The 26,552-nt window shown below is 40.5% G+C and overlaps 1 protein-coding gene, 1 long non-coding RNA gene and 1 pseudogene across 4 annotated transcripts in view; all 3 read right to left on the reverse strand.

The window, feature by feature from the left end:
- The window catches only part of LOC131242395 (disease resistance RPP13-like protein 4), a 52,432-nt gene extending 38,142 nt beyond the window's left edge, over positions 1–14,290 (reverse strand). For all 3 annotated transcript variants that reach the window (XM_058241007.1, XM_058241000.1, XM_058240992.1), the window contains exon 1: positions 14,165–14,290. The gene's annotated coding sequence lies outside the window, so the exon portion shown is untranslated. The remainder of the gene's footprint in view (positions 1–14,164) is intronic.
- Positions 1–26,552, reverse strand: part of LOC131242449 (disease resistance RPP13-like protein 4) — a 134,221-nt pseudogene that overhangs the window by 48,514 nt on the left and 59,155 nt on the right.
- On the reverse strand, positions 16,479–18,257 carry LOC131242455 (uncharacterized). Its single transcript, XR_009169638.1, has 2 exons — positions 17,200–18,257; positions 16,479–16,868 (listed from the first exon to the last, which is right to left on the reverse strand). It is a non-coding gene; the product is annotated as an uncharacterized LOC131242455 (long non-coding RNA).

Consider the following 26,552-nt stretch of genomic DNA (forward strand, 5'->3'; position numbering starts at 1 on the left):
TCAAAAAAACTTATTAGAGGAAGTCATCTAACCTTTTCCTGCAAATAAAAGCCGAACGATCTCAACCACTAGTAAGATCGAACGGATCTTTCCAAAATCTAAAAATATTTCAAAAAAACTTATTAGAGGAAGTCATCTGACCTTTTCTTACAAATAAAAACCGGACGACAACGCTCACCCGCGAAATCGAACGGATAATTTCAAAAAAATTCAAAAAAATATATTCTCAATAAAATCTCCAAGGAGTCTAGTTTCATAGAGATTAGTTTTCAAAATCAAAAATTTTCAGAAAGACGCACGCGACGTGCAGTACACTGAGGAATCTTCCATATTCTCCAGTTGTGGTCAGTGCAAACAGCTAAATAAGGTTCGATCTCTTCTGGTTTCCTCGAAGGATGATCGAATCCATACATGATACATGTACGATTAGTTCGATCTCTATCTGAACAGTCATACAAATGCTAGTAAAAATGATTGGATCCATTTCTGGAAAAGAATAATCAAACACGAAGTAACAACAATCCATTGTAACCAAAGTATCAGAATCAACAGACCGCATGACAAAAGATTACCTGCACATAACTAGTACGGGATGTTCGTAAAATTTGATCGAGTTCAAGTTGGCGTAGTGAGTTCCCCGTAAGCTTGCACCAACGCGCAGGGCAGCTAACCACTTTGACGATCAAATGGAATGAACACTCCTAGGGTGATTACATAGCAAAGGAATGACAAACCTAACAGTACGGGAATCCTCGTAAAGCCGCGACAAATGTGCAGAGGCCTTTACTTTTCAGACTTATCCTCCAATGCTATTAACAATTCAATGTGAAAGGGTTGTGATTGGTGATCCGTAAAGCCGCGAAGAATGCGTAGGAGACAATCACAACATTTTTCTCAACCCTCGCGATATGTGCAAGTCATCTTTTTCCAAACAGTCAACTGACAATAATACAATGCAAGCAATAGATTTGAATCACTATCCTTTCTAACTAGAAGGGTGGGGTGTCCACTCACTTTGGCCTTCGGTTGCTTGCAACCTTGGCTAAAGAGAGGCATCTGTAGACACCCCACCCAGGCTAACATCTTGGAAAAGCTAAGACAGGCTAAGAACCATGATCACACCTTGAACCTAACCCTAATCCCAATCCTAGCCCAAACCCTAGCCGCAGACCCTAGTCCAGAATCTCCAAAACCCCCCAGTCACAACCCGAAACTGTGATCCAAGCCGTTCAGTATACACACAGCCTCGCCTATCCATACCCAAATCCACCACTTTGAGTCCTAGAAACCCAAAACGGAGACCACCGGACGAACCAGAGTGCCACACGAAGCCCACACGTGCGAATCCGGCCCAAACCAGGCCCGGGCGATAGTTTGACTACCTCCTGCGGCACTCCGACTGCCGTCGCTCATGGCTAGCATGTGGACAGTTGTCCCACCGTCCAAAAGTCAAGTTTTCTTCAAAATAACCCCCCCTACCTTCACTATTTACTAATTTACCAGCCCCACAAGCCAATGAGAGTGTGTCATGTGGCATCTCTCTCCCCTCCACCAACCACCACTTGCCACCTCACCTTTCAACCCTCTCAAACCCAATAATTACAGCAATGTCATTGGAGAAGGCTATAAATAGCCCTCTTCCCCTTCACATTTCACACAACCAACACCCAACAACCAAGAGAAAGAGAGTGAGAGAGGAGGAAAGTGAGAAAGGAAGAGAGTGAGGAAGAGAGTGAGGGAAGGGAAGGAGCTCCCAAGCTTTCAAAATCCTGATTTTTTCAGCCACCCCCTAGCCTTCTTCTCAACCTTTCTAACCCATAAGCTCATATTAGTCATGGTTTAGTCTATGTCTTAGCCTATGCAAAAATCAAGCCAAGGATCCATCATCCTACAAGCATTCATCATGACATCTACTCCCTTCTCAACCCCCCTGCTTCTCTAGATCTCTAGTGAACGTATGCTCTATAATTTGCTATACATCGGATCCTGTCACATCAGAAATTCCTAGTGATCTAGTCTACTTCTTCTTTGCCTTTTTACATAAGTATCATCATATCCGCCTTCTAGACACATTGTCGGACGTATGCTCTATGGCCTGCTGAAATCTCAGATCTTGCTACATCAAAAATCCACATATGACTAGTCCCCCATCATGACCATAGCATTATCATCATCCCTTGAGATTATTTTATCACACTAAGTAGAGACCATACGTTCGTACGGGCAGAGAGAGTGCCTAATACCTTCCCTCTTTGTAACCGAGGTCCCTTACCCGAAATCCCTGATCGCAGACCAGGAGTTAATCTAAGGTAGGGGAGTCTTTGGATTTCTCCAACCTTACATATTCCGCGGGTTCTAGCCGACTGCGGGATTCTGAGTTTTATTGGCTAGTGGTGACTCCAACATCCATACTTAAGCTAATCCCACCACCAAAACCATAACATCCATACTAGCGTAGGCACCGATTTTTCAGTGTCTACACTATTACTACGGTTTGTTATGATGGTCTCTAAGGGGGCCCACAAAATGGTTTATTGCTACCATTTCTTATGTGCTGAGGGAGCAGATTAGGTGTGCCCCCCTCATCCAAGAAGGCGTAGTCTATACCATGGGGCCCACCTTGATGTATTTAATTTATATCCATGTCGTCCATTCGTTTTGCTAGATCATTTTAGGGCAAGAGCACAAAAATGAAGAACATCCAATTCTCAGGTGGACTATACCATAGGAAATGGTGGTGATTGAACCCTACCATTAAAAGCTTCCTAGAGCCCACTGTAATGTTTCCATAATGTTTATTTGCCATCCAACCTATTGATAAGGTGACACAAGTATAGATGAAGTGTAAGACCCGTGTCCTAATCCTTACTGTTCCGTTGGCTTCCACGGTCCTTCCGGTCAAATTTCGTCAACCTTCGTACCATATCCGGTGTTTGCACACGATCCTAGGCCAGGTTCCGCGCACCGATGACGGCTTGATCTGAAAGTTGTATCATAGCGACCGCTCCGTCGCTGCGGTTCCAACGCCGCGTCTTGTGCGTCAAACCGACGCTTTGATCATAAGTTGGGGACTATGCATTATAATGGCCGTGGACCGCGTATTGCGGGGCCCACCTATTCCATGTGGCACTAATCTCTAGGAAATTATGAGAACGATGACATCACCCTACCCTAGCTATAGTCACCCTACCCTAGCTATAGCCACCCTACCCTAGCTATAGCCACCCTACCTACCCCTATCCCTTCTTACAAGCATTTAATGCTAGCCACCCTCTCTTGCAAGTCATTATTACCTACCTAAGCTACTCTCCCTCTCTCTTATCTCTCCCTCTCTCCTTTATTTTTTTCATTCCTTCATTTTTTTTTTCAAAGCAACAAACCCATACGTATGAGACCCTCTCCCATTTCTCCCAAGCTACTTGTGTGGCCCACCTTTCCTACCCCTTCATCTCCCATCTCAACCATCCATTTTTCATCTTCCTCCATCAAAGAGTAGCACAAGGAGCTAAGGAAGCCAAGGGAGCAAGAAGATCAAGTGGTGGGTGCCTTGATAGGGTAGATTTTCCCATTTTTAAGATGGACCAAGTGAGGCCAACCGATCAATGGTTTGGATCTCACTTTGGACCCTAAGATGTGGCCAATGGCCCACTTGGATTACCATGATCATTCCATGATGGGGCCATTCTCCATGGACCCCATCATGATGTTTGTTTTCTTGCATATTTAGGGTCATCTAGACCGTTTAATTTAGTGGAGATGGGATCTCCACCGTTGGATTTAATTTTAATGGGCCACATGAAATGGGACCCACTTGATGTATGATTTAGTACAAGGGAGGGCCCATAGTGCCGGGGTCCCTCCATCACGTGGATCTCACCCTTTATCTCTTTCTATCCCTCTCTCTTTTTATTTTATTTTATTTTTAGTCTCTTTTTTTGTGATGATTATGAGGTTAGGTGGCCCACTTGAATGGACCCCACCATGTAGTATGTATTGTATTTGAATGGGGCCCACCATATAAGTATAGTACCCTCACCATTCATCAGTGGTGGCCCACCTGAGCAGGCCACTTGTATGGCAGACCGTCCAGCGTCTCTGGACGCTGGACGTTGCAATGAGAAAACACAAATAATAGCTTGGTGCAACTTTGGGTGGCCCCTTTATGTAGGCCTCACCTTGATGTATGTATTAAATCCACACCATCCATTCCTTTCCCAAGCCATATTTAGGCGTTGAGCCAGAAGATGGGACCAATCAGACTTTCAGGCGGGCCATAGCATGGCAAACAATGCGCTCACCATTGAAACATCCCCTATTGCTTCTAAACACTGAAATATGCCCAATATTGGGCTTGTTTTGCTTGTCTAGAAGCATGGAAGGCCATTAGACGGAGTGGATTATCGGACGTGGGCCCCACCTGTGAAAAACCACAGGAATTCAATTTCAAAAAAAAAATAATAAATCATAACACAGCAGCGTTGCTGCTGTGTCAGAGAATGCAGCAGGCGCTGCCTGCGCATGCCAGCGCCCAACGGGCGGGCGGTTAAGCAGCCACCCACGGCTGTGGTTGTGGGCCCCACCTTGATGTTTATAAACCATCTAAACAGTTCATAGGGTGGGCCACCCCCTGACATGGGCCCACCCCAAAAATCAGCTTAGTCCAAGACTCAGGTGGCCCACACCGTAGGAAACAGTGGGAAGGAGCCCCTACCTTTGAAACCCTTTTCGGGCCCACAGAAGTTTTGGATCAGGGTGAAATTTGTTTTCACCCTTCATTTGGGCCCATGGGACCTCATCAACGGGTTGGATGAAATATAAACATTATGGTGGGCCCCACATGGAGCCCACATTGATGTATGTGTTTCATTCCCACCGTCCGCCTGGACGGTGGAGCCCAATGTGACAGTGGACGTGGAGCCCACTGTGATAATTGTGTGGGCCCACTGTGATGGTGGCGTGGAGCCCACTGTGATGCGTGCGTGTGTGTATGTGTATATATATATATAGATATATGTATATATATATATATATATATAGATATATATAATATTATAGTTCATGTAATATTATATGTATATTATATACTATATTATATATATATATATATATGTATGTATATAAATATTGTACTTACTTATGTTGAGGCCCATGATTGAGGCCCACTTTGACATATAGGTAAGGCCCACCTCAGTTGCTTGTGGCCCATGAATGAGGCCCACTTTGATGTATAGGTAAGGTCCATGGGTCGAGGCCCATTTATCGTATTATGAGCCCATGGGTTGAGACCCATTTGATGCACGTATGGGGCCCAACTAGCGAGGCCCATTTGACACGTATAAGGCCCATAAACTTAGGCCTATTTGATACGTTCTAAAGCCCACGGGTTATAGCCCATTGCAATGTACATAAGGCCCATTGGTGCGGCCCGCTTGATGAACATGAGGCCCATATGATACGGCCCATTTGATGTATTGAAGGCCCAATGAGTTATACCTAAGGTTCATTGCAATGTGCAGTCCCATTATGATTTATGTAATGATGTTTACGTCAGGGCTATGCCTTGGGAGCAATGGTGGTTTGACGTCCACATTGCAAGTATAGTGTGGTTAAATGTCCGCATTATGACTTTCTCTAGGGCCCATTGTTAGGCTCATACGTCTGATGTGTAGGCTGTCTAGGCCCATCTTTGTTATGATTATCATCCATTCTATATAGCATGCTCATTTCCATGATTCATGACCATATGCATCATACGTATGCTTGATATGAGAAATGACTGATCATTGCACATGCCTTCGGGCAGATTGACCTGCGGCTCCCGTATAAGGGGTGTTGCCCTACATGAGCGCACGATACGCGCAGGATTGCTGCATGACTGAATAGTGTGATTCATGCATTCGCATTGTATGGTATGGTTACTGTATGCCCTAGCGACATCAGGGCCGTAGCCTTCACAGACGTATCGTGGTTAGCAGGATTGGATACCGGAAATACTGTTCTACATGGGGTGCGATAGATATCCCTGGGTGAAATTCCCTAAACCCTTATGGTACCAGGAGGTTGCTCCAACGTCTAGACCGAGTGGGTGCATGAGCGCTGGGTGCCGATTACCAGACGGTTGCGCTTTCCACTGTGTCGTGGTCAGTTGGAAGGGGGTGCGGCCTTACCCGCCCGAGAGTAGGGGGCAATGCTAGGCTGAGTCTGACCAGCTCGAGGAATGGGTCCGCTATTGACGAGCCGAGCCCGATATTGGCAGGCGGATAGTGAGGTCTTTTTCACTCACCTTATTGCGCGCGATGGGGCGGCAATCTGGCTTGGAGTGTACTAGACCCCGGTGATATTCCAGATTTGAGCCGTATTGACATGTGGACTTAGATGAGGATTTGTATGCTTGACTTGCATTTCGCATTGCATGGCCTTGGTATGGCCGACATCATTCTTTGCACCGCATGGCCTTGGTATGGCTAATGGAATTCTTAGCATTCATCAGCATATTCCGCATTACTCTGATACTGCATAACTACATTATCACCTTGAGCATACACTTTCACCACCCTCTAAGCTTTCTATAAGCTTATGCACGACCGTTGCGTGCAGGTGACGTTGGATCGCAGCAGCGCTGATCTTCTTTTGGAGCTTTTGGTCTATCTTCATTGTATTTTCCCTTATGCTCATTGTACTTGTAAAGTTTTTGATTATAGTGGAAATGTGATGGAGTTTTTGGTTGTTGTTTGTGGGTTATGCCTTTGGTTATGCTTATTACGAATCAAACTGATGTACAAAATCCTCCTTGTGGCATCCCAGGATCGGAACCTGGCGAATGGGCGCTGGGAGCCGAGAATGGGGTTCTACGGAGGCTGTCGGCGCCAGATTCGGCGATCGGTAATTTTGTGAGCCCGGTTTCCGAGTTTGGGGCGTGACATGAAGGGAAAAAAATAAATATTGGTTTGACCTAAAACTTTTGTGGCCCATTAATGATCAATAACCACTATTTCCTATACTATGATCCACCTGAGAATTGAATCTTCTTCATTTTTGGGCTCATGTGCTTAAATGATCATGTAAAATGGATGGACGAAGTGGATATAGAATACATAAATCAAGGTGGGCCCAATGGTAAAGGGCGGTGCGGTTGAGGCTGGGCAGTGCCTAATCCACTTCCTTGTGTTGAGCGTGAGTTAGCTGCGACCCCAGAACCAATGATGTAGATTGGGCATTGTATATACACGCCATCCATATACTTTTCCATCTTATTTTAGGGCATGATCTAAAAAATGAAGCATATACAAATTTCAAATGGACCACATCACAAGAAACATTAGTTATTGATAATTTAAAATCTTTTGTTGGTGACGAAAGTTCTAGATCAAGGTGATATTTGTTATTATTATTACTTTCCTTTCATCCAAGTTTATGTGTCCTTATCATATGGTTGGATGGTCAATAAACATTATGGTGGATCTTAGGAAGTTTTTAATGATGCCTTCAATGACCAATATGCTCAATTACTATTTTTTCTTGAATATGGGTGGAATTTAGCTTGGTTCCATTTTAGTCTAAACCAACATTAAAATCAAGCCCATTTAAAACCACAATCCAAATTGGGTTGGATCAATTTGAGAGGAGCTAGACTTGACTTATTAATTAGCAACTTTTAGGCTTAGAGCTGCACCATGGTTGATGCAGGGATGAATATGATAAGGTTGATCACTGTCTTCTTCAAGGATAATTACTCCGAATCCACGGAGCTTCTCTGGACTCCTCATAGAGGCTTCTCGAATCTACGAGGGAAATTTTTTATTTTTTTTTTAAAAAGAAAGAAATAAATTCTAGAAAATTCGTAAATTGATTGATGATATAAATAAACAAGTTTACAACCCTTTAAATAGAGACACTAAGCTTTGGAAGAAGTTTTGGACTCATACTATAACTAAAACTCCTAGAAATCGCAACTTACTATAAATAGTAAACTTAGTATTTATAGATGGTCCTGATTCCTATTAGTCATCATGGTTTTCGGCCAAAAATAGTAGGTGTCCTATTTGGCTCAACCATGTGATACTCCTAATTATTCCAAGCACTTTTCATGTTGGACGCAACTTCTAAAGCCCAAAAGAGTTATAATCAAACTAAAACTTATTATAAATAGTAAAAACAAAAACAAAATGGAAATTCAACCGTCGATCTGGTGGAATCTCGCAAATTCGGCATGGGAAAATTAGCTTAGCTGAGTTGGGTGGCTAAAGTAGCTCCTCCTACCCCAAAATCATATATAGCACGTCGGATAACTCATTCCAGCTTGCAAAATATGCTAAAACCAAAACAATAGTAGGGCCTCAAAGATAAGAAGTTAGGAAGATGTGTTTCTTGACCTTAAGAGACTATTTTAGGTTCAGGCTAACCCAGGCGTCCATTTTCTATTGTAGATCATGGCACCTAAGAAGGCCGCTAAAACCAAAATAATCGTAGGGCACGAGCCATCTGAGGATCACCAGGCCAAGGCACCAGATACTCCTCAGGACACCGCTTCGATTCAGGAAATCCTTCGTTCCATGACATCTCTGATGGATCGTCAGGAGAGGAGGTTTGCAGAGGCATCTTCCATGTCAGAGCGGTCAACTTTGATTCGGGAATTCCAGGCTTTACAACCCCCTCGGTTTAAAGGGCAGCCAGATCCGCTTAAGGCTGACCAATAGAGGACCCAGGTTATCAAGATTTTAGATATGATGGGGTGTCCTAATTCCCAGAGAGTGTCACTTGCCACCTTCACACTCGAGGGAGAAGCAGAGTTGTGGTGGCAGTCAGTTAAGAAGGAAGTTGGGCCGAGTATGGTTTGGAGTTGGAGTATGTTCAGCGACAAGTTCAACCAGAAGTATTTTCCTGATAGTGTTCAAGAAAAAATGGTGTCTGAATTTATTTCTCTGAAGCAAGGAGCTTTATCTGTTCAGCTCCTCCCCCGTCAGCAAAGCCCTTCCGATTTCGGTGGAGCAAGGAGCTTTATCGGAAGGGCTTCTTATCTTCTTATCTGAAGAAATGAAGGCCCCTTGTTCAGCTCAAATCTCAAAATTTTGGAATATTTTATACCTTACCTAAATAGAGATGTAGGGGTGCAAGTGTATCACTGATTTCAGAACATGTGGATTGGGCACGCTTCAGACAGTAAAGCAAGCTTGGTGTTCGGTTGAGTTGTCCCACCCAATCTACAATATTCTTCAAAAACTGAATAAGCAAACTTTAAAGGTGTGGAACAAAGAGACCTTTGGAGATTTATTCGTGCTGTTAGCTCTAGCTGATGCAAAGGTGAAGAGATGTGAGAGGCAGCTAGCTAAGGAGCAGCCAGAGTCACTCAACTCTAGCGTGCACCTAGACAATTTAACACGAGCGTCAGCCAACCTAAACCTTCTTCATCAGCGGGAAGAGACATACTGGAAGCAGAAGTCGCAGGTCAGTTGATTGGAAGCAGGAGACAAGAACACCAGGTTCTTCCACTCGGCAGCAACTGAAAAACAGAGGAGATCGATGATCAGACAGATTCAGGTAGAGTCGAACCAGGTGTTGGATCAGCCAAAAGATATTAAGCAGGCAGCCGTGGCCCATTTTGAGAACCAATTCAAGTCGGTTCCTTGCCAGGTCCGTACCAATCTGCTTGCTGTCATCCTGCCCCTGATTTCGGCTAAACAGAATGCATTGTTGTTGGCTCCTCACTCTCTAGATGAAGTTCATCAGGCGGTGAGATCGATTCCAGCAGATGGAGCGGCAGGACCTGATGGGTTCGCTGGTTCTTTCTACGCCTCTTGCTAGAGCTTCATTGGGCCTAACCTGTTGAAGGCAGTTTCTTTTCTGTTCCAAGGGGGACCGATACCGAGAGTTGTATCGGCTTTTCTTATTTGCCTAATCCCTAAGTCAGCAATGCCAAATTCTTTTGTAGATTTCAGGCCGATTAGCCTATGCAACTGTCTCTACAAGATATTCTCCAAGGTGGTGGCAGCTAGGCTGAGTTTGGTGCTTCCTCTCCTCATTTTAGCTGAACAGGGGGCCTTCATTAAGGGTAGATCCATGGCTGACAATATAGCGCTTTCCCAGGAATTGGTTAGAGATTTGAATAGAAAAGTTGGCGGGGGAAATCTGGTTCTAAAATTGGATATGGAAAAGGCTTATGATAGGCTTGGTTGGGAATTCTTAAGGTCACTTCTAAGGAGCTTCAGGTTTTTCAATCCTTGGATCGAGCTAGTTCAGAAATCTGTGACAAGTGTACATGTGAGGAATTGCACTCTTAGTGGCACCATGAATGGTGTAAGGATCAAAACATGGCCTGAATCACCGGTACTTAAAGCTTCTGATATCATGTTTGAAGATATCATTATGGAAAATGTTTCCAGGCCAATCATCATCGATCAAAACTATTGTCCAGTCTATCCTCGTACAAATAAGGCCTCGCAAGTGCAGATCAGTCATATTTGAAGATACCATTATCAATAGAGTTTCTAAGCCAATCATCACCGATCAAAACTATTGTCGAGTCCATCCCTACACAAATAAGGTAACTTTTAACAAATAAATATTTGCACTTGGATTTTCTTGCGGTGCACCAAGTTATAAGAAAGTGCATCGTCCTATTAGGTATGAGGCTACTGAACAACTATCAAATTATGGTTTACCGTATGATGATTGAACACAATTCTATTAGATCATTCATTGATTCTATTATTCTTTAAAAAAAAAAAAAAAAAATTCCAAAATTTTGAACAGGGCCTGCCCAACAGGCCTAGCTAGTCAAATTATGGGTCGAAACCAACCCAATTCAGAACCACTTCTGCAATTAGTCAGAGAAAGAAGCGCTCTGGGCAGACGATACTAGCCACTCAATTATCAGTCCCTTATAAGTCATAATATATAAAACGGTAGAAAGAAGTATACCGGAGGGAAGGGAGAGCTTCTCAAAAGAGGAAGATGGAAGATTAAATGGAGGGTGGAAAACAACTAGAGAAAAATAGGTCCCTTGACACATGTACTAAAAGAAGATACTTGAGATTATTTATGCTTTTAAAAAAACACTTTGGTCAGACAATGCAAGCCACTAAGTATATAAATTGTAAAATGAACTATTATTACAAATTATACACCCAGCTTTCAAGTGGTAGGTGTTGTGTTTTTTAAAATAAAAATAAATTTCAAAAATAAAAGTTATTTTTAAAAAGTAAATAAATATATTAATTATTTAAACTTTCCATAAATAGTGTGTATAACCAGTCGGTAAGAGAAGGGGTTTTTCCAAAAATAGTGTGCTTTCACACCATCCGCGCACGCGCGCGCGTGGCGTGAGCTGTAGGGCTGCTTGGGCGCTTTTTGGCGCTTTATTAGGCGCACTTAGCACTTAGTCTTTTTGACACACGGTTCATTTTTTTGGATCATGGTACCCTGATGTTTTATTACTTTTTTTTGCTAATTGAGAGTAATTGTGACATGATTGTACATGTGGCACCTATGCCATGTGTCTCTTATGTGGATACAGTTTTTCCTGTTGGATAACTGCTTTTGTCTGAATGAGTACAGAAATAACTGTCATAGGACAATGAGTCATATCCTTTCATGGAAGGCAATTATTTGCTGTGAATGGGTATGGATTTCTTGAAGAGACACTTTAGCACCTCTTCAGGAAGAAATCCATAACCTTTCAATTAATATAAATCCTGGATACTATAATCCAGAAGGTAATACTCTTAATCCTTGAGATTATATCATCTTTTGTGCAATTACTCTCGATATGATCTCTTGTTGAATTTTTTCTAAACGTCTTAAGGCATATCGGTGTCAAAACTAGAGATCTGTTCAACACTTAAATGTGCAAATTTTCATATTAAAAATCGGATTGAGAGTTCATTGTATCCTGAAGACAATTTGTAGATTTCCTTCGTTTGCACTTGCTGGAAATTCCAGAAAAATGGCAGCAAATTTGTCTTGAGAAATTGACTGTTCAAATCGAGCCTTGAACCCGATAGATCCGATCGTTTTGTTATCGTTTGCTTCTATCCTCCGTTCTGTACAAGAAACTCTTATATTTCTAATATTCTAACAGTAGGATGATCTGATCACTCCATGGGTACAAAGCAACTAGTTGCGCCATAAGCCTCCAATACAACTAATAGTAGCACCTGCGGGGAATGTCTTCCCTGCAGCTAGTTGCCGCAAGAAGAAACCTCATAACTAGTTGAATGTGGGGCCAGCATTTAACCAGTTCATTGGATTTTCCCCACCGTTAAAATGGGAAAGCCCAAAAATAATCCTTACCATGAGAATTTGTAGGTATATAGGTGGTTGTCCATTGTTTCCTTTAGGGGCAGTGTGTGGACCACCTGATGAATGGAACGGCTGATTTTAGAGGCATCCCATTTTCACAGTGTGATAACACTTTCATGTGCTGGTTGCATTTCTTTAAATAAAGCAAGCATACACCCACAGGCAGCTAGTTGTACAGTTTTTTTCATATACAGCTAGTTGCAGTTTTGGTAGATTATTTTTGGGCATGAGCATAAAAATAAAGATCATCCCATTCTCAAGTGGACCATACTATAGAAAACAATGGTAATTGGCTATTAATGGGTCACAAAATTTTACGATGAAGTTGATATTTGTTTTTTCCCTTCATTTAGGTTTGTATGACCTTATCAACAGGTTGGATGTGGCAAACAAATATTATGGAAACATTACAAAGGGCTGTAGGAAAGCTTTTAATGGTAGGGGGATCAATCACCGTTGTTTCCTATCAAATTGTCCACTTGAGACTTGGACCTTCTTCATTTTTGGGCTCAAGCACTAAAATGATTTGGCAAAAATAATGGACAGCGTAGGTATGGAATACATACACTGAGGTGGGCCCTATGGTAAGGGTGGCATGGGTTTCACACCTAATCTGCTCTCTTGTGTTGAGCTCTACTGTCTTGTGTTGAGCTCAAGTTGGATGTGACCCTGCAACCTGCATGTGGGTGAGACATTGTACATCCGTGCCAATCCATCCGAACCATTCATGAGGTCCACCTTGCTCTTCATAGACAGCCTTGTCAATATTGGAAGCGGATTGGCTGGTGAACAATACCGATTTGGCTAGTGTGAGTTTTGTGGGTACCATCACAAGGTATGAATAATATCCAAACTACTCGTCCACTTAGTGAACTCGTCGTAAGGCTTGAGATGAAAAATAAGATAGACCCAAAAATCAAGTGGACCACACTGTAAAAAGCTGTGGGGTATTGAATGCCTGCCATTGAAACCCTTTTGGGGGTCACAGAAATTTTGGATCAGTAAGATATTTGTTTTTTTTATATCTTCATCCAGGTCTGTGTAACCTTATGAACAGATTGGATGGAAAGTAAATATTAGGGTGGGCCCTGCGAATGTTTTAATGGTGAGAATCATTGTCCCCACTACTATTTGTGGTGTGGTATATATACTTGAGCCTTGAAAATTACTCATTTTTAGGATCAAGATCTGAAATGAACTCGACAAATGGATGAACAGTGTAGATATGATAAATACATCATTGTGGGGCCCACATAACTTTGATCTCCTTTGAACCGTTCACATAACTCGTAGCTCAGGGAGCGTCAGTGCTCGTCTTCGTATGAGACGTACCCACACCAGCTAGGTTAGTGGTGTGTGGTACACCAGCCTATATCATAAATGATCAAGATGATTTAAACAGTCCAATCAGTGGCTTTTAGAAATTGATCGACAAATTTATTAATTAAAGATGAGTCAGCGACGGATGTTTCTGACCACCACCTGATGGTTGTAGTTTTTTTATCTAGTGATGAAATGAGATTAGATCAGATGTAATGGAATTCACCACTTTGGACATGTTCTCGAAACAGAGAACAACATCAGCTAAAGACACAAGAATCACATGAATTAAATGATCCAGCGTCCTGATCAATAGCATGCAAGATTGGAAGATCAAGATCGAGCAAAAAAAAACGAGGTCCAATAATAAACTTGTGCGTCTACTCATCTACCAACATATTGTTTATGTTTCTAAAATAACACTGTATTCTAAACTGGATGGTTATTATTAAAAAATAATAATAATAATAAATAAATAAATCCATCATTCACATGAATAGGATTCCTCCCCTTATGAGTCATGATAAAGCGGCAGAAAGATGCATACCGGAATGATTGGAGAGCCTGTAAAGAAAGCAATGAGGAAGATGGCTTTTGCTAATCAGTCCGAGAAAGAAGCACTTGGGTGAGACGCTGTTAGCCACTCATTCACAGGTCCTCCCAGTCATGATAAAAACATGATAAAAAAAGCATTTCAGTTATCTACGCATCTGTGGTATACACGCAGTTAGTATATTTATCTCCCGTCAAAGTATAATAAAAATCCAAACCGTTCATTAGGTCCAAAACACATTTCGTGGTCCACACCAATTTGAACTATTATCCATTTGATCCACGTCCTTTAATGTGGACGGTCAATATTATTTATACAAATATAATTAAAATCAACCATCTGAGCCATCTACTTGTTAGGGTCAATCATGGATTGCATGTGTTTCTAAAGAATGAAAAATGGAGAAGTCCCATCATGCCTTGGAAAGCGGATGGATATAGAAAATAAGGCAGAGCAGGGATGGTTTGGATCATCCCACCATTGTGTTTTTTGCATGGTTCGGGTTTTGGGATAGGGAACCTGATCAACATATAAGGGATGGATATGATCTTGCAAACGGATGCCAACTCGCGACGTGTACCCGATAACATGTAGATAGATGCGCCGTACAGGCGGATGGGCAGACGGAACATCTTAAATAAGGGGTCTGCTGTCCAACTGATTGGGCTCCATCTATTGAATAACTTCCAATATTTCCTATACGTAACACATCCAACTCGTCCAGTAGGTTGGAACTATCAGCATGATCACTTTAAACAAAATTCAGAGATATCCATTCATTTACTAAACAGAACTTTTGTTTCTCTATTTATCAATGGTAGAAATTGTGTTTTCTATTATGTAGCTTATATGGAAAGTGTATAGGACTGATTTTTTCAATAGTTGATACGTACCGTGAGACAAATCTATTGTAAGGTTTCGATTTATATTCAAGGTAGACCGTACTGTGATCCAATTAGTTGGACCTAAGCACGTCTTGAATTAAATGGACTCTCCAGTCAGATCTCTTCTCCATTTAACTTTAAAGCAGCTAACAGGCTGTCGGCATCTTGACCACACATGTGACCATCTATGATTACGTTCATAGAGAAAATTTACATGGATTGGACAATGAAGTATAATTGGTAGCTTGTAAACAGACAATAATCAGCCAGGAGATCCAGGACACGACCATGTGTGCATACACACTGAGAAAATTTTAAAGTGATGCTTAGTGGTATTCGGCCTGTAGACCATCTTGGTTTGGACCAATGGTTCCGCTCAAAAAATGAGTTTTCCCCATTTTTTTAATCATAAATATGAATTAAAGATCATAGTTTATATAATTGTTTTTCACTCCACATTTTTATACCCCTATTGTTTTATTCTTTTGGTTTTCTGCTATAGGTGGGAGTGATTAAAAAGTTTCAAAGCATCTCCTGCAACCACAGCGGTAATGGATTAAGGAAATCGTACTTGGCCCACTTAGGTAATGGTCTCATATAAGATGTAATAGATGATAATGTGATCAAATTTGGGGCGTCTAGTCTAATTTCAAGCAGAAATTAGAATTCAAAATGGAATTGGGTCTTAGATATGGTCTGGAACTTGATTAGTTTTCATAACAAAAACATTTCTTTGTATGATTTGTAATTATAGTAAAGATTTGAGTTGGGTCAAACCGATTTGATCTGGCCAAAGATTCAGTTGAGTTTTCAGGTTTTTAAACTGCGGCTGTCAGTGGACACAATAAGCTAGCTCCATAATGTAATCAGTACAACTTGAAACTAAATCAAAATCAAGATCTTTAGCAATGGTTCGAAAATGAAACCAGGCTTCACCATTTTAATTGGCAGTCTGGTTCAAAAGGGTCTAACTACAATCTAACCAATTCACCCAAAGCATGTATTAATAAGTAAAATGAAATGGATTTATAAAATAAACACTCATTACTACGCCAAAATCTCGGATTTGCGACGGATAAAATCCGTCGTAAAACCAAATAAACAATGGATTGCGTCTGTCGCTTGGTCCGTTGCTGTTTACTGGTCATTTTTTCCGACGGATAATGTCCGTCGCAAAAAATAAAAATGTTGAAATTTGGAAAACACCCGAATTATTCGTCATTTTAAAATATTGGCGACGGATAAGATCCGTCACTAATATGAAGACGACGGACCTCAAATCCGTCGTCCAGGCAATTGTTCAGAAATTAGCGACGGATTTAGTCCGTCGCTAAAATAGCTGCGAATTAAATAATATTGTCAGATCTGTTTGTATTTTTTTTAATCTTACACCTGATGGTCATTCAAAAAAATAATTCACACGATTGTTTAATAATATCATAATCAATCAATGATTAAACATGTGCATGCATGTTTCACCCATTTAACATTCATCAAGACTAATCAACACAATACAAATTAAATAGTTACCGGTCCATTTAATGTTTTCAGACTACAAATGCACATGAATGTCCATTTTCCATGCTACAAATGTTTACAGCAATACAACTTTCCATGCAGCCACAGCCTGATATAGCCAAATAGGCAAAACCGTACATCAGTTGGGACTGAAAAGTAGCTTCTCCTCAGCAAATCATAGCCATAAAACAGAAGATGAGACCAGTCGGCGATAAGGCAGGCATGCTTTGATGCTCTTCAACATCGGAGAACCATAATAGAAGCCTCTGCTAATTCTTTAAACTTCAGCATTCCAACTACCAGACCAAACATCAAACATGCAACAATGAGGATACCATCCAAATACACATTAACCATACAGTAAATACACGTGAAAAAAAAAAAAAAAAAAAACACAAATATAAAAGTGACCATGCCAAATACACATCCAACGTAGTCCCCGTCCAAAGCTCACTCTTTAACCATGCCAATGAAATGCCCACATCAACTATATCAAGCAATGCCCATGGCCACATATAAAACCCATTCCAACTAATAAGCATTGCCGCATTTATGTATAGATGAGTACTCTTATCATAGAAACAGACTAAAGTATTGAGAAAATCCATGCTCGAAAATCATGCTTACCTGAACAAACTTAAATTTCAACCAATAGACATCAATAGCCCTGTAGCCTCTCACTCTAACCAATGGCTAAGAACACGCCCTTAGCTCTACATCCTTGGTGAGGTCACCACTCGCCTTCAGCTCTACATCCATGATGAGGATACATAAACATTAGATTGAAAGCAGTAGTGATTGAACTCATCATTAAAAGAATCAGGTGTTTGGTCTATCAAAATGTTCTGTTTGAAAGCAAGTAAACATTAAAAACGCACCCATTTCCAATCTGCTGCCTTTCATCAAAGCTAGAAACAAAACGGATGGCCTAATTAGGAAATCCTGTTATTAGGATCCCCAAAGTATTAACACACACACACACACACACACACACACTAGTATCAGGCCAATGCCCAACTTGAATGAAGCATGTTTTGCCAAAGGAAAACAAGGAGATGCTCCACTAGCCACGCTAACATGCACCGGCAGTTAAAATGACCAAGCATTTGTTCTTAAAGGAATATGACAGGAAGCAACCGACATGAAAATGTCAACTATTTTAATTCTAGCCTTCACTGCATTCCCTAGGAAAATTGACATAATCTTGAGAAGAATGATCCAGTGTATAACCACTGGAAAATTTTCATGTAGTGGAGCAATCCCTCTCAGATGAGCATCATCGGACAGTGAGGTCATCGACTAGGAATGCCCAGGCCCACGAAGCAGGTCCATGCCTTTAACCAGTGGTAAAGGCTACTGTCAGCTCACCATATGCATAAAACACTGAACCTAAGTTTCAAATATCTTAATATATCATATTGCATCGGGGAAGTGTCACAAAAAAATCACATGGAAATGAAACAACGGTTCATTTTGTGGTACGGATAAGTACCGACAACTACTGTTTCTGTTGTCAATCGATTCTGATACAAAATGTATCTTCATTATCTCCCCTAGATAATTTGAATGGAATTCAACATCATATCAAAGTAGATACTATCATATTGGGAAGGTATCCAGATAAATTCATACAATGACACAGTATGTTGAAACAACATTTGGAACATTTCACTGGACCTTTCCTCCGTATCCAAGTTCTAACAGACTTGCTAAGGTTTGTCTGAAGTATGGATAGAGATGTATTTACTGCCATGGATAGTTCTCCCATGTACATAGTTCTACTAGGAGTTACTAGCATTCATATCATGCATCTAGACCATCCATTAGGTCCAGCACCTTCCTCTTCCATTACTAGGAAAAAGTCACAGCAATTGGATGACCCTATACATACACGACTGGACCTATCTTCCACGAGCAATCTTGTACCTTCATTTTCACTTGCTGCTGATTGGATGGATCATCCAATCAGTGTGATTTCTTCAAGGAAGCTTATGACGAGGGAACTGGAACTAATGAATGATCCAGATAAGTGACGTGGATGCCAAGCAGTCCAAATGCAACCATGAGCATGGAAAGGTTTCCATGCACTAGCCCACTAGATCATTACACGATGTAATACACAAATGAGTAGCAACTTTGTACACATGCATAGCACATGTGCCACATGAGCCACCGGAACTGTTCCATTCTATGAGAGTAGAGAAAAGGGGTGCATGTGACAAAAGAGACGAGAGAGCAATTATCTCTTCCTGGAACCAAACAAGGAAGATTACTGGAATTCTAGATGCATCAGTTTCAGGGGATTTCAATAAGTTTTCCAGATGAGCATGGTATAGTTGTCCTGAAGATTAGACAAACAAACTCACCCTCAACTGCCTAGCTATATCAGTCATCTTCACAATAACTTCCTTTGTAACTTGCACCGTTGAGCTCTTGAAATCAAAACGGTCCGCATCTCTTAACTTCACTGTCATTGTTGGACATTTAAAAACTTTAAATTTGGTGTGCCAAACTGCGGATACAGAGAACCCCTCTCCGAAAGACTCCTTTCCTGGAGGCCAGCTAAGCCCACCCTTCGCATTTGGATCTATATTTGCAGACTTTATTAGCTCTCTTACACCTCGATCCACGTCATCCTGAGAAAAGAAAGAAATTGCATAGGGTTGGCCACAGAAAGTAGGCGGCCTGTATGGACGCACCCTTTGAAGGGGTGTTTGAGGCCTACACGCCATTTTGATCCAAACGACAATTGATAGTGTGCGTTTGGATGCACTTTGCAAAGCCGTCTCATCTCACATTCGACGAAATAGGTGCTAAAACACCAAGCAAAAAACCAATGAGATTGGTTTTTACAAAGTCCATCGAAAAATCAGGCTTGAAACCCCCTTTTGAGGAAGTGCATCCAAACATGAATGCCAAAAATCAATTAAAATCTGCTCATATTTCAGTTCGATAGGTATATAATATATGGCTGGAGAGAGCTCACATGCAGTTTTCCGAAAGTCTTTCTGTTTGCCAGCATCAGCCTCAGGTCGAAATCCTTATCGAGGCACAATATATCGGCAATTAAGTGCCGTGCTGTGACTGATTCAACCTGTAAAATGAGACAAATGAATTTCAATCTATAAGCATCTAGGAATTTTTGGAGTCAGTTTCTCTCTGTAAGATCTGTTTCTTATGATCTTTTCAGTAAATCTTTATTTATCAATCTGCGAAAATAAAAGGGCACGGTGATATGATTGAGGTGCATATGCCACAGAACTGTCAATGTGCCTGTGCATGTACGTTTGTGTGTGTTCCCAAACCTCCGAATTTGTCTGAGTGAATAAATTGTCTGCTCATTTGTTTTGTGTGGGAGCGTGTCCTCATACTTGTCTATCGGTTTTTGCACAAGTGAAAGAGTGGAATGACAGAACAGGATTCATGTAGCTAACCCCAAGTAATTGGGACAAGGCTTAGATGAAGATGATGATGATGAGAAAATGAAAGGGAACCATGATGGTAAAGATTTCTCAAATTGAGAGATTTTCTGTGGCATGGGCCATCTGTGGTGGAACCCAACAAACCAGCTGCCTGGATAACTGAGCCATGGGCCTCATTTCAATACTGAAGGATAGGCGAGGAATGGCTAAGACAGTTGGCAGAGAACGATAGTGGCAATGGATTCAAAGAGATGTCAGAAGCCCTCCTACTGTTCGAGCCAAAGGTCGTGCAGGTAGCAAAAGTGGGAGATCCTTTACAGATTGTGGCCGAGGAAGGGGCAGTAAATGCACAGAATTTGGACAGGTCAGTTGTTGGTACCAAATGAAGATCTTGCTGTAAAAAGTAGAGGGAAGGTCACTACGGCCTGGGAAATGTAACTGGATCAAGGAGTTAATGGGGCAGGTCGGACGGCTAGTTGGACTCAGTTTGTGCAAAATAGTGGAGTTTCAAAATCGACAAGTTCAGACAGGGGCTAAAGGAATGAGGAAGCTGGAAGTTTGATGTGCTCAATCAACTATGACATGAAAGCTTCTCCTAGAAATGAAGATGGGCAAAAAGGTCAGTAAGGACTCTTTCCATAATTGTCTATTTGCCAGTCATCGATTGAAGGGGTCTGTATTTCCCATTTGTGTATGATATTAATATATGATAAGCATCACATATGTACCATGTGGGTTTTGACAGAATGTGGGACCCGCCTCACAGCTACCATGCAAGGCTTCCACCATCGATCGACCTTTGGTAATTCAATAAGTGGTACACGTGGACATGCCATATACAAAAAGGAAAAAAAAAAAGGTTTTATACTCATGTATAGTAACCTTGACCCTAAATCATCGAGCAATACGTGATTTTACTATTCTTTGCCACTTTGAATGATCTCCCACATCAAGTGAATTTTACTAGTATAGTAGTATCCAGTTACAAATATTAATTAGAGGGATGCATAATACTTGCCTTATGAAGTTCGAGTTTTCCACCATCTTCTGTTGGAGAACATTTGCATGAAATATTTGCCCTTAATTTGTCAAGCACCTACATGAAATGACAAAAAACTGAGCATTAATTTATAACTTCCTCTATTAAATGGCGATAGGTAACAAAGGAGTTAGTAGCCATAGAGGCTAAAATAATACCTTCACATTGTAATGCTTTCCTTGATACATTACCAAATCTCGTCTTTGGTACAAGCATACATTCAACAGCTTCCATATCTACATCAGGAACATTTGTACAAAATGTTTTTTTCAGTTTATTCTGAGAAGAAGTCTCAGCAACTAAACTCTTCCAAATGGTGTCTAAGCTAATGGAAGGGCTTCTGCATACATAAATGTAGGCTTACAATTTACATTAGAAGTGCAAAAGATATCAGATTTTCATTCCATTTTGATTAAAATGTTTGTCTTTAATTTTCACTAATACATTCTTACTAATTTTCTTATAAAAGACAATTGTTCAATTGGATGTGCTATATGGTGCAGAGTGTGGGCCGTTTAGAAGGCACAATGAGTAGAGATTGTCTTTAATTCTCCAACATATGTTGCTCAAATGTCCGTGGTCAGATTCACAAACATTTGCCACTCCGCTGTCTTTATGCAGTTTACCTCCAGTAGAAAATTTCGAGTTCTGTAATGTCTAATGCATCTACTGACCAAGTTGGGACAGCATTAACCATATAAGTAGGAAAACTTGTACAGAAAAAAAAAAAAGAAAAAAAAGAAAAAACCATAGAGAGAGAGAGAGAGAGAGAGAGAGAGAGAGAGAGAGAGAGAGATTTGATTCGTCCATATTCGAAGTGACTTCCAACAGAAATAACTGAAGCATACTGGACCTATCTAGCAAGATCATAGTACTAAAATGAAAGGAAAAAAATGGGAAAAGAAAAGAAAAGAAAAACAACTCTGATGTAAACATAGTATGCAGCTGAAAATCACACCATTTCTAAGCAAAGAATCATTTCAGAAAATAGGATAAATCAGTTGATCAAAAATATATATAAAAAAAAAAAAAGGAAATGGCAAAAGTGGACCAAACGGCTATTCTATTAAGGTCTAGGGTTATGGGAAGTAGAAACGCAATTTTACCACCACAGAAACAAACAAGGCTCCCAGAAATTATGGTCAACCCCTGTAGTTACTTCTATTGCGAAATTATGGCAATTAATGTCATATAAGAAACCAGCAAACGACAAACAAATTCCCACAAGAAAAGAAATCACTCTATAATGAAAAAAATAAATCTGTAATCATTAAAATACAACACGATAAAGTCTTATTCTTACCCATGAAAATAGACTTTACCGATTCGAGCTACAAATGAAGGCTTCACTTCTCCAGACTTTTGGGACCCCATCCCATTCATCACATCTTGAAAAGATGTGTGTAGGTCCTGCTGTATCTTCTCTGCGCTATAACCAGCCATGGGCTCTTCGTAGAGCTTGGTGACGTCTTGTTCACATCTGGGAGACAAAGACGATATTTACCCTCTTAACTATATTCTTCTCAATAAGATAGAGAATCAACCATAAATGAAGAAATGTCTACTAAGTTTCTAGTATAAACCTCTTGATGGATGGTCATGCACTAAAACCTTTGGTCTTTCCCTCTTTTCGCACTCAAAGGTCTCGCAAGAAACCGACTCCAGCCAAACCAAAGTGGGGAAACAAACATCATCTGTCAAACCAACTGCCCATATTTTAGAAATAAAGTGCTCCATGTGGGCAGGGTTTCTACCTCTATCAGAAGGCCGCCATTTCCTTTTCCCAGACTTTAGTTTCTCTCAAATTGAGCAGGTGATGGATCCTCCACATCTTTTAAGCTCCTCTTACGTGAAGGGATGTGTGCCATGCAAGTCTCACTGATGCCAAAGAAAAAGTTGAATATTTCCACCCAAAAAAAGAAAAAGAAAAAGAAAAAAAAAAAAACATTTCCCATCAATAAAAAGAGATCATGAAGATGAGCACAAAATTCACGAGCTTAACATAGATTGAAAAATAAGTCAGACCACAAAGGCAAACTTATAAAAAAAGCAAGTACTCAATTATGTCACAAACTGACTTAGATTAAGAGCCCATTTTCACGTTTGGTTTGATTTATTGATGCTTAGTGCATGCAATAAAATATTGATGGTTCCATGAGCAAACAATCTTAAATTAAAATTGGTGTGGTTTTTGCACTTATTAGTTAATCCAAACCTCTGGAAAAAGAAAAGACAAAAGAAAGAAAACAAGTTGGGTCAAAATTTCCATCTCTTGCTAATTACTCAAGAAACAAAGCTAGCCATGAAAATAAAATAAAAAGGCAAGAAAAAATACACTAAATAAAAGATTTATTGAATTTCATCATTTAATTTCCCCATATTCTCTAGACTTTTAAGATTGCTCCTGTGATTCTGCAAAGACTCCAAAAATCAAGAAACAATAGTCCCACCCTGGAATTTTTTTAATGCAAGAAAACCTCAACTAAAAACAAGAAATTCATTGAGAAAGAAGTGTACATCAGTACATGAAGGAAAATGCACTTCAACTGAAACAAGAAGTCAATCAAATATAGTTGACTCCCAGAACTGTTTACTCAATCCAGAATAAGAGTAATTTGGTCATTACAGAGAGTTAAAATATTTGTAGAAGAACCCATTCAGGCCGGCAAAGAGCAGGATTGGTGTGCCAGGCTCCTTGGTAGGGTATGTGACATTCTTCTTTTTTTTCTTCCTTTTGACATTCTTCTTTTTTCCTTTTCTTCTTCTTCTTCTTCTTCTTCTTCTTCTTCTTTTTTTTTTTTTTTTGACATTCTTCGAGATTTATGCAAAAAATTCAAATATCTAGAAACAAAGCTACCTATTCATTACAATGCATGCGAATAAAGAAAATGCCAGAAATTTTCCACTAAGACAAAAAAAAGAAAAAAAGAAAAAAAAAGAAGTCACTGAATCTCCCAATTACATTCTCAATTTTATTAATTATTCCTTCAGTTGTACAAGAAAATTACATATATCAATCACAAAGATAGCTGCTCATTACAATGCATTTGAAGAAAGAAACAGCAAGAAATCCCCAAATCCCTAAATCGGATCAGGAATCCCCAAATCCCTAAATCGGTATTGAGATTGAGAGAGATTGAGAGAGATTGAGAGAGAGAGAGAGAGAGAGAGAGAGAGAGAGAGACCTCACGGTCGTGAATGAGCTAGCAGTCAACCGCCTCACGGTCGTAAATGAGCTAGCCTTCAACCGAGCTTGAGAGAGAGAGAGAGAGAGGGCGCACGTGGGTAAGGCGTTCGGCAACAGTAGATCTGTGGTGGAGAGATCAAAGAGAGAGGAAGAGAGAGACAGAGAGAGAGAGGAGGGTGAGGGTGAGAGAGAGAGAGAGAGAGAGGAGAGGGTGCGACGGAGACAGAGAGACGGTGCGACAGAGAGAGAAAGAGGAGACGGCCGCGGATTGGGGCTGGACGGAAGCGGATTGCGTACTGAGTAACTCAGTGGGCCGCTGTGTCATTCATGCATTGTATCCACTCCGTCCATCTCTTTTAACAAATAATTTTATGGCTTTATCCCAAAAATGGAATACATAAAATTCTCAAATGGACAACAGAGGTTTTAGATCAAGCTGATATTTGTTTTTTACCTTCATCCATGTCCTTATGATCTTATGAACAGGTTGGATGACAAATAAACATCACTGGGGGCCTTAGAAATTTTTCAACGGTTGAAATCCATACTTCCACTTTTTCCAGTGGTATGGCCACTTGAGCTTTTCATATGCATCAATTTTGGGTTGAACCCATAAAATGATCTGGAAAAACGAATGGACGGCGTGGATAAACCACATGCATTCGCGGTGGGCCCAACTGAGTTTACTCAGTACGATAAAAGCGTACTGAGTAACTCAGTACGCAATCCGATTTTGGGCTGGACGCGGTTTGGATACTGACGTCACCAAGTTCTGTGGGCCCAACTAAGATGTATGTGTTATATCTACACCGTCCATCCATTTTTAGATATCATTTTATGGTACTAACCAAAGAATGAGGCAAAGTCGTAATCTGTAGTGGACCCCACCAAAGAAAACAGTGGGAGAGTGATTCCCACCGTTGAAACTATCCTAAGGCCCATTATAATGTTTATTTGAAATCCATCCTGTTCAAATGTTAAAAAAGACATGAAATAAGTGAAAACACAAATATCAGCTTAGTCTAAAACTTTTGTAGCCTTTAGAAGTTTTCAATGGTGGGCGTCAATGTTCAACTGTTTTCTGGGGTCCACTGGAGCTTTGGATTTAACTCATTCTTTGGATGTTATCCAAAAATGATCTCTCCAAATGGATGGAATGTGTAGATACAAAACATACATCATGGTGAGGCCCACGAAACTTGCTGACGTCACTTCAGTAGCTAGTCTCGCTACTCCCCTTGAGACCAGCCCGGGGGCTGATGGTCGGTGCTCTGCGGGCTCCACCATGATGTATGTATTTCATCCATTATTTTCATCCATTTTTAAAGATAATTTTAGGGATTTATTCCAAAAATGAGAGGTATATAAATCTCAGGTGGACCACACCACATGAAAACAATAGTGATTGGATATCCATCATTAAAATCTTCCTAAGGCCTACTATGCTGTTTATTTGACATCCAATCTGTTTATTAAGTCATACAGGCCTAGATGAAGGGGAAAAACAAAAATCATCTCGATCCAAAACTTTTATGGCCCCCAAAATGTTTTACGCTCATTCAACATTGTTTCCTGTAATGTGGTCCATTTCAGATTGGGATATACCTCATTTTTGGTCTCGTATCATAAGATGATCTTTAAAACTAAATGGACGGCATGGATGAAACACATACATCATGGTGGGGCCCACAGAGCACCAACCACTAGCCATTGGCCGGTGTCGGGGGAGTAGGCAATTTGTTCCCTTTATTTGTGGTGTGGTTCATTTAATCTTTAGATATAATTCATTGTTTGGATAATTCTCTAAAATGATATCGAAAAATGGATGAACGGTGTAGGTTGATCTCAAATTTTCGAAAAATCCAAAACTCAAGTGGACCATGCCATACGAAACAATGTGCAATAATATTTCGACCGTTGATACCTTCCTTAGGCCCACAGTAATGTCTATTTGCCATCCAACCTGTTCATAATATCAAAAAGATATGAATGAAGAGAAAACACAAACATCAACTTGATCCAAAACTTCTATGGCGTCCAAGAATTTTTCAATGGTAGAGGTTCAATCACACTATTTCCTGTGGTGTGGTCCACTTGAGCTTTGGATATGCTTCCTTTTTGTTTTTTAGACCTGAAATTATATGTTAACATGGATGAACGGAGTGGATAAAATAAATAAATAATGGTGAACCCCACAGAGTTTACTCTAGTAAGAGTAATGAGTAACTCACCTAAACGTAGTGGAGAAGGGTTTCCTTAAAATATTCATAATCATATATTGGGTCTGCCTAAATGTGATTCACATATCCAACCCACTCATTATGTGTGTCCC

Source organism: Magnolia sinica, chromosome 1 (assembly GCF_029962835.1).
Source record: "Magnolia sinica isolate HGM2019 chromosome 1, MsV1, whole genome shotgun sequence".
NCBI lineage: Eukaryota > Viridiplantae > Streptophyta > Magnoliopsida > Magnoliales > Magnoliaceae > Magnolia > Magnolia sinica.